At 42.6% G+C, this 11,711-nt stretch overlaps 1 pseudogene; it reads left to right on the top strand.

The window, feature by feature from the left end:
• The first annotated feature begins 2,393 nt into the window (after positions 1-2,393).
• LOC121496963 lies at positions 2,394-9,090 on the top strand (annotated as a pseudogene).
• Positions 9,091-11,711: the final 2,621 nt, after the last annotated feature.

The raw sequence follows: 11,711 nt of genomic DNA, 5'->3' as shown, positions 1-11,711 counted from the left end.
CTTTTGCTATTTTTGTTCATTCCAGGTAATTTTTGCAATTTTTTAAAACTATTTTATTTATTTAGTTATAAGAGACACACAGAGAGAGGGAGAGACATAGGCAGAGGGAGAAGCAGGCTCCCCTCAGGAACCCAATGCAGGACTCAATCCCAGGACCCTGAGATGACAACCAAAGGCAGATGCTCAACCACTAAGCCACCCAAGTGTCCCATTTCCTTTGTTTTATATGCAGATTGATCTTGTGCTTAGATAGGTATGTACCACAGTTTTGAATTTAGCAAATCATGAGGGCAATTAATTTGCATGTGTTGTGTCTCATACAATAGCTTTACTTTGTGTCAGGAACTTTGTCAGTGCTCTGTATACAAATTAATTTAGTTCTCACACTAACCTCATAAAGTAGATGCAATTATTAACTCTCTTTTACGGATGAGGAAACTGAGGCCCAGGAAGTTTAATTAACTTGCTCAAGGCCATCAGTTAAAAAAACAGCAGAGTTATTTTCCTGGCCAGCAGTTTGGTGCTTGAGATCTGGCTCTTAGGCACACAATTTTACATGATATTATTAGTGCTTATTATCTCTGTAGGAGCCAAAGGCTTGAAAACTCTGCGGCTTCCAGGAATTTCCTAAAATCTTTGCTCAGGTTAGCGTATTTATCTGTCATTAAGAACAGGTACTGGGCAGCCCAGGTGGCTCAGCAGTTTAGCGCCACCTTCAGCCCAGGGCGTGATCCTGGAGACCCGGGATCTAGTCCCATGTCAGGATTCCTGAATGGAGTCTGCTTCTCCCTCTGCCTGTCTCTGTCTCTGTGTCTCTATGTCTCTCATGAATAAATAAATAAAATTAAAAAAAAAAAAAAGAACAGGTACTGCTAGTCCTCAGTTAAAAAACAAACAAACATGGGTACCTGGGTGGTTCAGTTGGTTAAGCATCTGACTTTGCTCAGGTCATGATTCCAGGGTCCTGAGATGGAGCCCTGTGTCAGGCTCCCTGCTCAGTGGAGAGTCTGCTTCTCCCTCTGCTCCTCCCCCTGCTCATGCTCACTCATATGTGGAATATAAGAAAAAGTGCAAGGGATTATAAGGGAAAGGAGGGGAACTGAGTGGGAAAAATTAGAGAGGGAGACAAACCATGAGAGACTTCTAACTCTGGAAAAAAAAACAATGGGTTGCCGAAGGGGAGGTGGGCGGAAGGATGGGGTAACTGGGTGACAGGCACTGAGGAGGGCACTTGATGAGATGACCACTGGGTGTTATACTATATGTTGGCAAATCTAACAAATAAAAACAAATGTAAAAAAAAAAAACAACAACAACAAAGAACAACTCCTTTTCTATTGATCCCACCATTCTGAGACCACAGGAAGCCTTTAAATGTGTTTCCTCAAGTCCCTCAATAACACTTAAATGAAACCCAATTATTCCTGATCTACAGATAAGGAAACTGAGATAGTAAGGTTGAGTAGCCTGCTTCAGGTCAGACAGATTGAAAAGTGTCACAGTGATATTGAAATCCAATTCTGTCTGACTCTACAGTGTAATCATAGTTTCCACTCCATGCTAGAATCAGAAATGAAATCAGAATCAAGATTTGTGTGTGTGTGGGGGGGTTTATGTGCTGTCTTTCATTGTTACCCAAAAACAATGGTTAACTGGTTTGATTAATCAAAAATGACTGGTTTATGGATTAGTGGGTCTAGATTTCTTTTTATGAGCATATCCCATTAAAAATTACAAGGACTAGGAGAGAAAATGATTACAAATAGATTTTACTATTTTTAAAAGCAATTCTAGGAAGACAGTAAGAAGACTTAAATACATAAAGGGAAATAAAATGTTCACAATATCTGTATTTATTTTATCCATTTGAGCTCTCCATTGCTTATAATTAAGTATAAGTAAAACTTGAATATAGTGTCAGCAACTGAGTGGCTCATTCGGTTGGGTGGCTGGCTCTTGATTTCAATTCCAGTCATGATCTAAGGGTTGTGAGTTCGAACCCTGCATCAGGCTCTGTGCTCACTGCAGAGTCTGCCTAAGAGTCCCTCTCTCCCTCTCCTTCTGCTCCTTGCCCTGCTCACACGTGTGCACTCTCTCTCTCTCTCAAAAATAAATAAATCTTTTAAAAAACTCGAATGCAGTGTAATAGCTGTAGTGTAGGATAAATGATTACAAATTGAACTTTTCACAGGATTTGTGATGATCTGAGCAATGGTTTTATACTGAGTCCCTTAGTGGGTATGAGACTCATATTTGGAAATACACTGTGGTGCTCATTGTACTTATTTTTGGTTTGCAGAATGAGGACACCATAAGAAAATGCTACAATCAGCAGTTGGCTGATGCCATAGCAGTTATCAAAGGAATGTACAAGGTGGGTGTCTAGTGCTATCATGGGCAAGGCCAGCTTTACATCCTGTGAGTGCACAGAGAGGGCTCGCTGGTGGTTCCCAGTCTGTGTTTTTGGCTTTGAAGATCTGTCTACTCCATTTTCAGGTCAGTGAAAAGGGATTGGGCCCAAGAGTGTTCACACTCATGTTAAATTGACCAAAATAACATTTTATGGTGACAGATCTGAATTTGCAGAGACTGGGAAATTCCAATTTGGTGTTCAGGTAAGTGAGGAAGCAATCCAAAGCTTGTTTGGTGGGATGCCTGGGTGGCTCAGTGGTTGAGCATCTGCCTTTGGCTCAGGTCATGTCCTGGAGTCCCAGGATCGAGTCCCACATCGGGCTCCCCACAGGGATCCTGCTTCTCCCTCTGCCTGTGTCTCTGCCTCTCTCTCTCTGTGTCTCTCATGAATAAATAAATAAAATCTTTAAGAAAAAAAAAACAAAATCTGATTAGTGAGCATGCAATTGGATAGAAGTTTAGGTAGTCTCGGAGAGTTCATTGTGATTGTCATAAATCCCAATGAATGGTCTCTGACCCTTGGTGGAGTAACTTTTCTACAGACGAGGACACATCTGTCTGCCAGATAGGGTGCTTCACTCTCCTACACAATGGGAACATTCATAGTTTTCGATGATTACCTTTTAGGCGTAGTAAGGACCTTGTGCTTCTTTTAGATTCTATAACTGTAATCTTGACTTTCATTTCAATAAACTACTGGGAAGAAATATTTTTTTTATTATGGCAAATAGTGCATCATTGATTGCATACTTCTTTTCATAGCATTTATCACATTTGTATTTAATTATGTAATTGCCTGTTACATGTTCTGTTCCATGCCAGACTGTAAGCCTTATGAGGGCAGGGATGTTGTCTGTCTCATTCACTGCTCTGCCTGCCTCTTAGCACTGTGCCTGATGCATAATTAACAATCAGCTAATAATTGCTAAATGAATGGATAGTTGCCTGTATGTGTGGCAGATACTGATGACTCAACAGTGATTATCCCTCTTCCTTTTTTTATTAGCAGAAATGCTTCTTACTATGAAGCCAAAATGCTAGATCTTTTCTTTCCTTGATTCCCTTTCAGATATGATATGAACATAGGCAAGATCAAGTGCCCAACCAATGTGACCTGAAGCTAAGTTGGCTGTGAGCTTTGGGGAGGAGGTTACTCTTTATAATTCAAAGAGTCTTATGGGAATAAATACCCTTTTATTTTTCTTTGCCTGCCATTTTTGTCTCCTTCTAATGCTTGGAACTACTGTAGCTAACCTACTACCAAGGACTGAAGCACTTTGGATGTGCTAGAGGTAGCAGAGTGGAAAGATAGAAAGCACTAGGGTCCTTGATGACATCATTGAACAACTAAATAACTCTGACTTGCCCTGTCTCTGGCCCTTCATTTAATGAGATAATACACTTTTAGTGTTTAAGTCACTGGTAGTTGCCAGTTCAGTAATTCATAGCTGAAAATATTCTAGGACTGCTCTGTCAACAGTCTCCATGATTCTGTGCTGATTGTGTTTCCAAAAGTGGCTGCAACATCATCTCACTCATGTGCAGTGTTATCTCCCACACAGAGGTGGAGCCTAACTCCTCCTCCACGAATATGGGCTGGCCTCAGTGCTTGCTTTTATAGGTATAGAAGATAAAAGAAGTGAAACTGCACCAGCTCAGAGGCTAGGTCAAAAGAAGCCTTGCTACCTCTTTCTCATACTCTTGGAACATTTGTTCTCCAGATTCACCCTCTCTGAATTCAGCCACCATGTTGTGAGAAGCTCAAACTGTTTGGAGGATCTACATGTGGGTACTGGATCCACAGGCTCAACTGAACTCAGCTGTCAAGTCATCCAGCCCCCAGCCATTTTGTCTTTCCATTTGAGGTCCCAGGCATTATGGAGCAAAGAGAAGCCATCCCATTGTGCCAGTCTTAATTTCCTGCCCCATAGAGCTTGTGAGCATGAAAAACATTTGTGGTTTTATGTCACAAAGGTTGGGGAGATGTATTATGGAGCAATAAATAGCTGGCCTGGTTTCCTTGCACTCACATCAATAAGCAACTGCCAAAATCTCTTTGTTGGACAGATGACTTCTCTAGTAGTACTGCCGGCACCACAGAGCATCGTGGTTAAGAGTTAGCATAATGTGTACTTTAGAACAGGGATCGTGGCTGACATTAGACTACTTGGGTTAGAATCCTCGCTCTGTCACTTTATCATTATGGGACCTTAGGGAAAATACTGAACCTCTCTGCCTCAGTTTCATCATCTGTCAAATGAGGATCATGATAGTGCCCCCCTCATAAGCTTGTTATGAGGATGGAATGAATTGATTCTGTGAAGCACATACAATAGTTCCTGGCACAAGATAAGTGCAGTCTAAGTGTCTGCTAAATAAATGAACATTTCACATATTCATGACACTCCTTGGTACTGGTCATTTCTTCTGCCCCTATATTATCTTAATATTTAGTCTTGTAGCTTTCTATTCACTGACTATATATGTCAGATATAGGAAAGTGCCCCTAAGATATCTGTAGTAATATTTGTCAATATTTGTTATGTTGAACCATATGACATTGCCACTTTAGAATCCCAAAATGTTGAATATCAGCAATGTCATATGCTTCAATGTGATAAACATACTTCTTTTAACAGATAATGGCAGCAACATGTTGCATAAAATATTAGGCTGTAATAACTTAAAGTAGAAGAAATTCATTTTCAATTCAACCAAACACATGTTGAGTGAATACTGTGTGCTGAGATATGGTGGACACTGACATTACAAAGGTGAAAGAGAGAGGAACAGGGCCAGATTATAAACTCAGCCGTAATAGACTTTGTTCAGTGCAGAGATAAACATATAACAGGAATTATGGAAACACCATAAAGGGAGCAGTTATTTCTGCCTTCATGCTTTGGGAAGGCTTCTCAGAGAAGGTGATATTTGTGCTGAGTTTTAAAGTTGGTAGAGTCTCATTTGGTAGATAAATACAAAGGGATTGTAGGTAGATGGCATAGTGTCTATTAGGATATTTTCCATGGCAAGTGATATATATCGAATTCACACTGGCATTAGTTAAAAGAATTTATCAGGGGTTTCCTGGGTGGCTCAGTGGTTTGGTGCCTGCCTTTGGCCTGGGGCATGGTCCTGGAGTCCGGGGATCGAGTCCCGGGTCGGGATCCGGCATGGAGCCTGCTTCTCCCTCTGCCTGTGTCTCTGCCTCTGTGTGTGTGTGTGTGCGTGTGTGTGTGTCTATCATGAATAAATAAATAAAAAATCTTAAAAAAAAAAAGAATTTATCAGTTCATGTAACTATAAAGTGTAGTGATAGTAATGACTTTAGGAAAAGCTGGATCTAAGTGCTCAAAGAATGTTATCAAGAAACTGTCCCCTGCTTCTTCCTTCTTCTCTGATGGTGTAATTTCCAGGCAGGTTCTTTTCATGTGAGAGCAACCTTAGAGAGAGTATCTTTTTCTAAATAGTTCCTATAAGAGACTCAAGACTGACCCTGATATGGCCTACTTATTGTCCTCCACCCCCACCACAAGCCAAGCCAGAGTGACATATCAAGGACAGGGTTTACCCAAATGGAAAAGAGAGGTTTTGCTACCTAAAGGGGGGTATGCTGGGTAGGCAAAACTGGTTAGGCAAATTGGCTTCCCACTTCCAATAGCATATGAAAAAGCAAATAGGAACTGGTCAAAGTTGGTGACTGTTGCATTGCCCTACATGGTAGCCAGTAGCCACAGGTAGCTATTAAAACTGAACTTGAGGGATGCCTGGGTGGCAGTGGTTGAGCATCTGCCTTTGGCTCAGGGTGTGATCCCCAGGTCCTGGGATCAAGTCCTGCATTGGGTTCTCCTCAGGGAGACTGCCTCTCTCCCTCTGCCTATGTCTCTGCCTCTTGTGTCTCTCATGAATAAATAAATAAAATCTTAAAAAAAAACCCAAAAACCTGAAGTTGGAATTAAATTTAAAAAATCAGTTCCTGGGTTGCATTAGCCATAGATTACCCAGCAATATTCTGTGAAACTGAATAACTTAGGAGAATTCATGAAAGTTTACACAGGTACGTTTGATTTATTTTATTTGACTTTTATGTTTTTATTAATAATAGTAAAAAGCTATGTTTTGTTGGGTGCTTTCTTTGTACCAGGCACCATACAAGGGAGTTTAGATCTATCATTTAATTCAATCTTTGCATGAGCCAGTACCAAGAACTGGGGCCCCGCAGCAATTCCTCAATCTCTGATATGGCACAGAGTGGTGGTAATAACAGGAACCGTGTCATAGCCTCGTATTTTTACTTAGTGCTCTTGCTAATTACAAGGTAAATTAGACAGCTATGGAAGTACCTGTGCTACCTGGCTTGTCCAAAATGTGGTGCGGAGAGTTGAAGTCCAAGTATCTTTTCCCTGGCTCAACCTTAATGAAGTAAGAGTTTTAAGTGGGCAGTAGTATCTTCATTGGCTAACTTAGGAAACTGAGCCAAGGTGACATTAGGCAACTTGCCTGAAGCCACAGAGATGGTTGGTGGCAGAGCTGGGAGTCCAGTTCCCATCTTTACCTCTGCAGTTGTTCCACTGAAAATGAGAAATGCTTGAATTTTTTGAGCAGGAACAAGAGACGCCTCTGTACTCTTCAGGATGGTTACTCCCGAAACGGTATTAAAGTGCATTGGAGAAATGGAGACACAGATATTCATTCCAGGAAGACAGAAACCACAAAGAGGCTCCCCAGTGCCCAGCACAGTGCTTGGATTTTAATAAATATTTATTGGAGAGAGACAGAAGGAAGAATGAGAAAGAGGGAAGGAGGGAAGATGAGCTGCTATCTGTAGTTTAAGGTAGAATGTTAGGGATGCCTGGGTGGCTCAGTGGTTGAGTCTTTGGCTCACGTAGTGATCCCAGGGTCCTGGCATCGAATCTCCCATTGGGCTCCCCGTAGGGAGCCTGCTTCCCCCTCTGCCTGCGTCTCTGCCTCTGTGTGTGTGTGTGTGTGTCTCTCATGAATAAATAAATAAAATCTTAAAAAAAAAAAAAAAAGGTACAATGTTAGATCATGGAGGCGAAAGACAAAAGGAACAAAATTCCGTTCTAGATGAAGAGAATTTAAAGAAACATCTCACTAAATGCAATATGTGGGGCTCGTTAGTATCCTGCTTAGAACAAATCAACTGTTAGAAAAAAAGTTTCAAGGGATCCCTGGGTGCCGCAGCGGTGTGGCGCCTGCCTTTGGCCCAGGGCGCGATCCTGGAGACCCGGGATCGAGTCCCACGTCGGGCTCCCGGTGCATGGAGCCTGCTTCTCCCTCTGCCTGTGTCTCTGCCTCTCTCTCTCTCTGTGTGACTATCATAAATAAAAATTAAAAAAAAAAAAAAGAGAGAAACAGTTTCAAGACAGTTGGAAGAATTTTATCATGGACTAGATATTAAATGATATTAAACTCTTTGTTAATTATGTAAGTGTGATGTAATAAAAAAAAAAAAGCAAAACCCCTTAACTATTAGAGATGAACTGTGTTGTATTTAGGTATCAATGACAAGATGTCTAGGATTCCCATAAAAACACATAAGCAGAGAGCGGAGCCGGGAGGCCCGGTGCAGTGTGGAGGTCGTTGGTGTCACCTGCCCGCCGCCGGCTCCCGCGCCTGCCCTTGGGCTCCCTGCCCGCTCCAGCCAGCCATCCCTCCGCCCTCGCCCGCCCTGCCGCCGCCGCACCTCGGCCCAGCACATGCTAACGTAGCTGTGCTTGGGGCTTCCGGGGGAATTGGGCAGCGCCCTTGCGGGCTTCTCAAGAACAGCCCCTTAGTGAGCCGCCTGACCCTCCGCGATGTTGCTCATACACCCGGAGTGGCCGCACCTCTGAGCCACATCGAGACCAGAGCCACCGTGAAAGGCCACCTCGGGCCTGAGCAGCTGCCGGATGGCCTCCAAGGCTGCGATGCGGTGGTTATTCCAGCCGGAGTCCCAAGAAAACCAGGCGTGCCACGGGATGACCTGGTCAACACCAACGCCTCAATTGTGGCCACCCTGACTGCGGCCTGCGCCCAGCATTGCCCTGAGGCCATGATCTGCGTCTGTTCAAATCCGGTCAACTCCACCATCCCAATTGCAACGGAGGTTTTCAAGAAACACGGAGCTTACGACCCCAATAAAATCTTCGGGGTGACGACCCTGGACATTGTCAGGGCCAACACTTTCATTGCAGAACTAAAGGGTTTGGATCCTGCGCGAGTCAATGTTCCTGTCATTGGCGGTCATGCCGGGAAGACCATCATCCCCCTGATCTCTCAGTGCACTCCAAGGGGGACCTTCCCCAGGACCAGATGACAGCAGTCACTGTGTGGATTCAGGAGTCCCGCGCCGAGGTGGTGAAGGCCAAAGCTGGAGCAGGCTCTGCCACCCTGTCCATGGCATATGCTGGAGCCCGGTTTGTCTTCTCCCTTGTGGATGCAATGAATGGGAAGGAAGGAGTTGTCGAATGTTCCTTTGTTAAATCCCAGGAAGCAGACTGTGCCTATTTCTCCACACCATTACTGCTGGGGAAAAAGGGCATCGAGAAGAATCTAGGCATTGGCAAGATCTCCCCTTTTGAAGAGAAGATGATAGCAGAAGCCATCCCCGAGCTGAAGGCCTCCATCAAAAAGGGAGAGGAGTTTGTGAAGAACATGAGATGAAAGGGCAGCCAGCTAGCAGTCCGTTTCCCTAACTTATGAAGGCCTCATGTCCCTGCAAAGCCATCTCCTGCCCTCATGTTTCCGTTGCGTTAACCACCAGTGTCATGTTAACGTCACCGCCCCTTCCAATCGCAAGTCCGTCAATGTGTGCATCAATAAAAGCAGGCTTCCATTTTCTTAAAAAAACAAAAAACAACACATAAGCACAAAATAGGTTGATAAGTGTGTAGCGGACTATTATAATTTTCTCTGCTTTGGTCTATGTTACATCATGAAAAAGTAGACATATTTGAAAAATGCAGGTTACTTCTTTAATTCTCTTTCTTAAATACCACCAGGGGCCACCAGAGTTCAAGATGGATCCCAGCTCCCTTGCTCAGTCTATGCTTTCCAGGCCTTTGGTGACTCTGGATCCCTTGGCTCCCCAGGTTCATTCTGCTGCAGCTTTCAGACCCTCAAACCTGCCAAATACATTCCCACCTTAGGGCTACTCCCTGGAACTCTCTGGCCTCCATCCTCCTATTGCAGCTCAAGTGGCGCCTCCTCAGGCTTCCTTCCTCTTCACCACCAAAGGACAGATCTTCCACACCTGTCTCTCCCTATTTTATCACCCCATTCTTTGGCCTTCAGAGCAGTCAGTTGCCACTGCCTAAAGTTGTCTGGTTCATGTTTATTTACTTTTGAGTGTTCGGTTTCACCCCACTAGCCTCTATGCTTGGGGAAGACAGGCATCTTGGCTTCATACCTAGAGGCCTGTAGCAGGTGCTAGATAAGCATATGTTGAAAGAATAAACACATGAACAAATTAACGGGGAAGAGCTTTCTGAGCATGAATCTTTCCACAGAGACTATAGAGGAAAATAAAATAGACATAAAATGAAAAACTTCTGTAAAACAAAAGAAAGTAAACACAGTTTGAAGACAAATGCAGAACTGGGAAAACATGCGCAAATAAAATATGCAAATAATGCATTCCTAGCATATTGAGAGCTCCTACCAATCATTAAGGTAATGCTGAAAAGGGGCACAGGGGTGACTGTCGGTTAAGCATCTATGACTGTTGATTTCAGCTCAGGTCATGATCTCAGGGTCATGAGATGGAGCCCTACATTGGGCTCTGCACTCAGTAGGGAATGTGCTTGAGATTCTTTCCCTCTCCCTCTGCCCCTCCTCCCAGGTCATGTGTGCATGCTCTCTCTCTAAGTAAGTGAATAAAATCTTTAAAAAAAGATAATGCTGAATAGCCCATTAGAAAAATAAGCAAAATATATTAAAAAGATGCTGTAAAATATCTAAATGGCCAACAAACTTACAAAAAAAGTCCAACCTTATTTTAAAAATCTAACAAATGCAAATAAAGCAAAAAATACTGCTTTCATCTATTAGATTAGCAGAAATTTAAAGATTGATATTACCTACACTTGACAAGGTATGGGTTAATAGGTGGGCACATATATTGTAGAAGCAGAAATTGGTACCAGAAAATTTAGCAAATTCCAACAAAATTTCAAATGTGCATTTATTTTGACCAAGCAATCCCACTTCTAGGGGAATCTATTACACCAGCTGATATGGATAAAAATACAAATATAATGACTAGCAGCATTATAATCTAGTTTTTAATAGAAAATAATGGAATAATACTACTTAATGATACAAACGATAGAAAAATACCCAGCCCATTTCAGCTAAGATAAATTCATATATACTACTACAAAGGCATTTCCAAGATACATTTTAGTCAAAAAAATGTGGCAAAACAAGACAATATTGTAGAACATGCAGAATGTCTGGAGAATGAGAGAGAAAAAGAAAACCCTTTTTAATTTGAAGTTTCTGTATTTTTATAACAATCATGCTTGCATTTTTTATAACATGTTACCCTGTAGTCAAGTATCATTTCAGTTGCGATACATTTCTTGCCCCCACCCCCCCCACCACCCTTTCTCTTTCTTCTTTCTTTTCCTTGACATTGACTTTTACAACAAATAAGGCAGTTGTCTCTCAAAATGTCCCACGTTCTGTATTTGTTAGTTTGCTTCCTCAAGAGGATGTGTCACTTTTTCCTCTGTTTTCCATATTCTTATAAATTAGAATTTAGCTCTAAAGTCTTGATTAGATGCAAATTCAAATTTTATACCTTTTGATGAGAATAGCCCATGGGCAGGACTTTAAAATTAAACTTCTTGGGGGATCCCTGGGTGGCTTAGCGGTTTGGCGCCTGCCTTCGGCCCAGGATTGATCCTGGAGTCCCGGGGATCAAGTCCCACAGATCGGGCTCCCTGCACGGAACCTGCCTCTTTCTCTCTCTCTCTCTCTCTCTCTCTCTCTCTCTCTCTCTGTGTGTGTGTGTGTGTGTGTGTCTCTCATGCAGAAATAAATAAAAGCTTAAAAATTTTTAATTAAACTTCTGGAACACCTGGATGGCTCAGCAGTTGAGCATCTGCCTTTGGCTCAGGGCATGATCCCAGGATCTGGGATCGAGTCCCACATCAGGCTCCCTGTGAGGAGCCTGCTTCTCCCTCTCCTATATTTCTGCCTCTCTCTCTCTGCCTCTCAAGAATAAATAAATAAAATTTTTTAAAAAGTAAACTTCTACTTGAAGTGTAATTTATATACATAAAAATACACAG

Source organism: Vulpes lagopus, chromosome 8 (assembly GCF_018345385.1).
Source record: "Vulpes lagopus strain Blue_001 chromosome 8, ASM1834538v1, whole genome shotgun sequence".
In the NCBI taxonomy this organism is placed as follows: Eukaryota; Metazoa; Chordata; class Mammalia; order Carnivora; family Canidae; genus Vulpes; species Vulpes lagopus.
The sequence above is the reverse complement of the archived record's forward strand: the minus strand, read 5'-3'. Positions and strand labels throughout refer to the sequence as shown.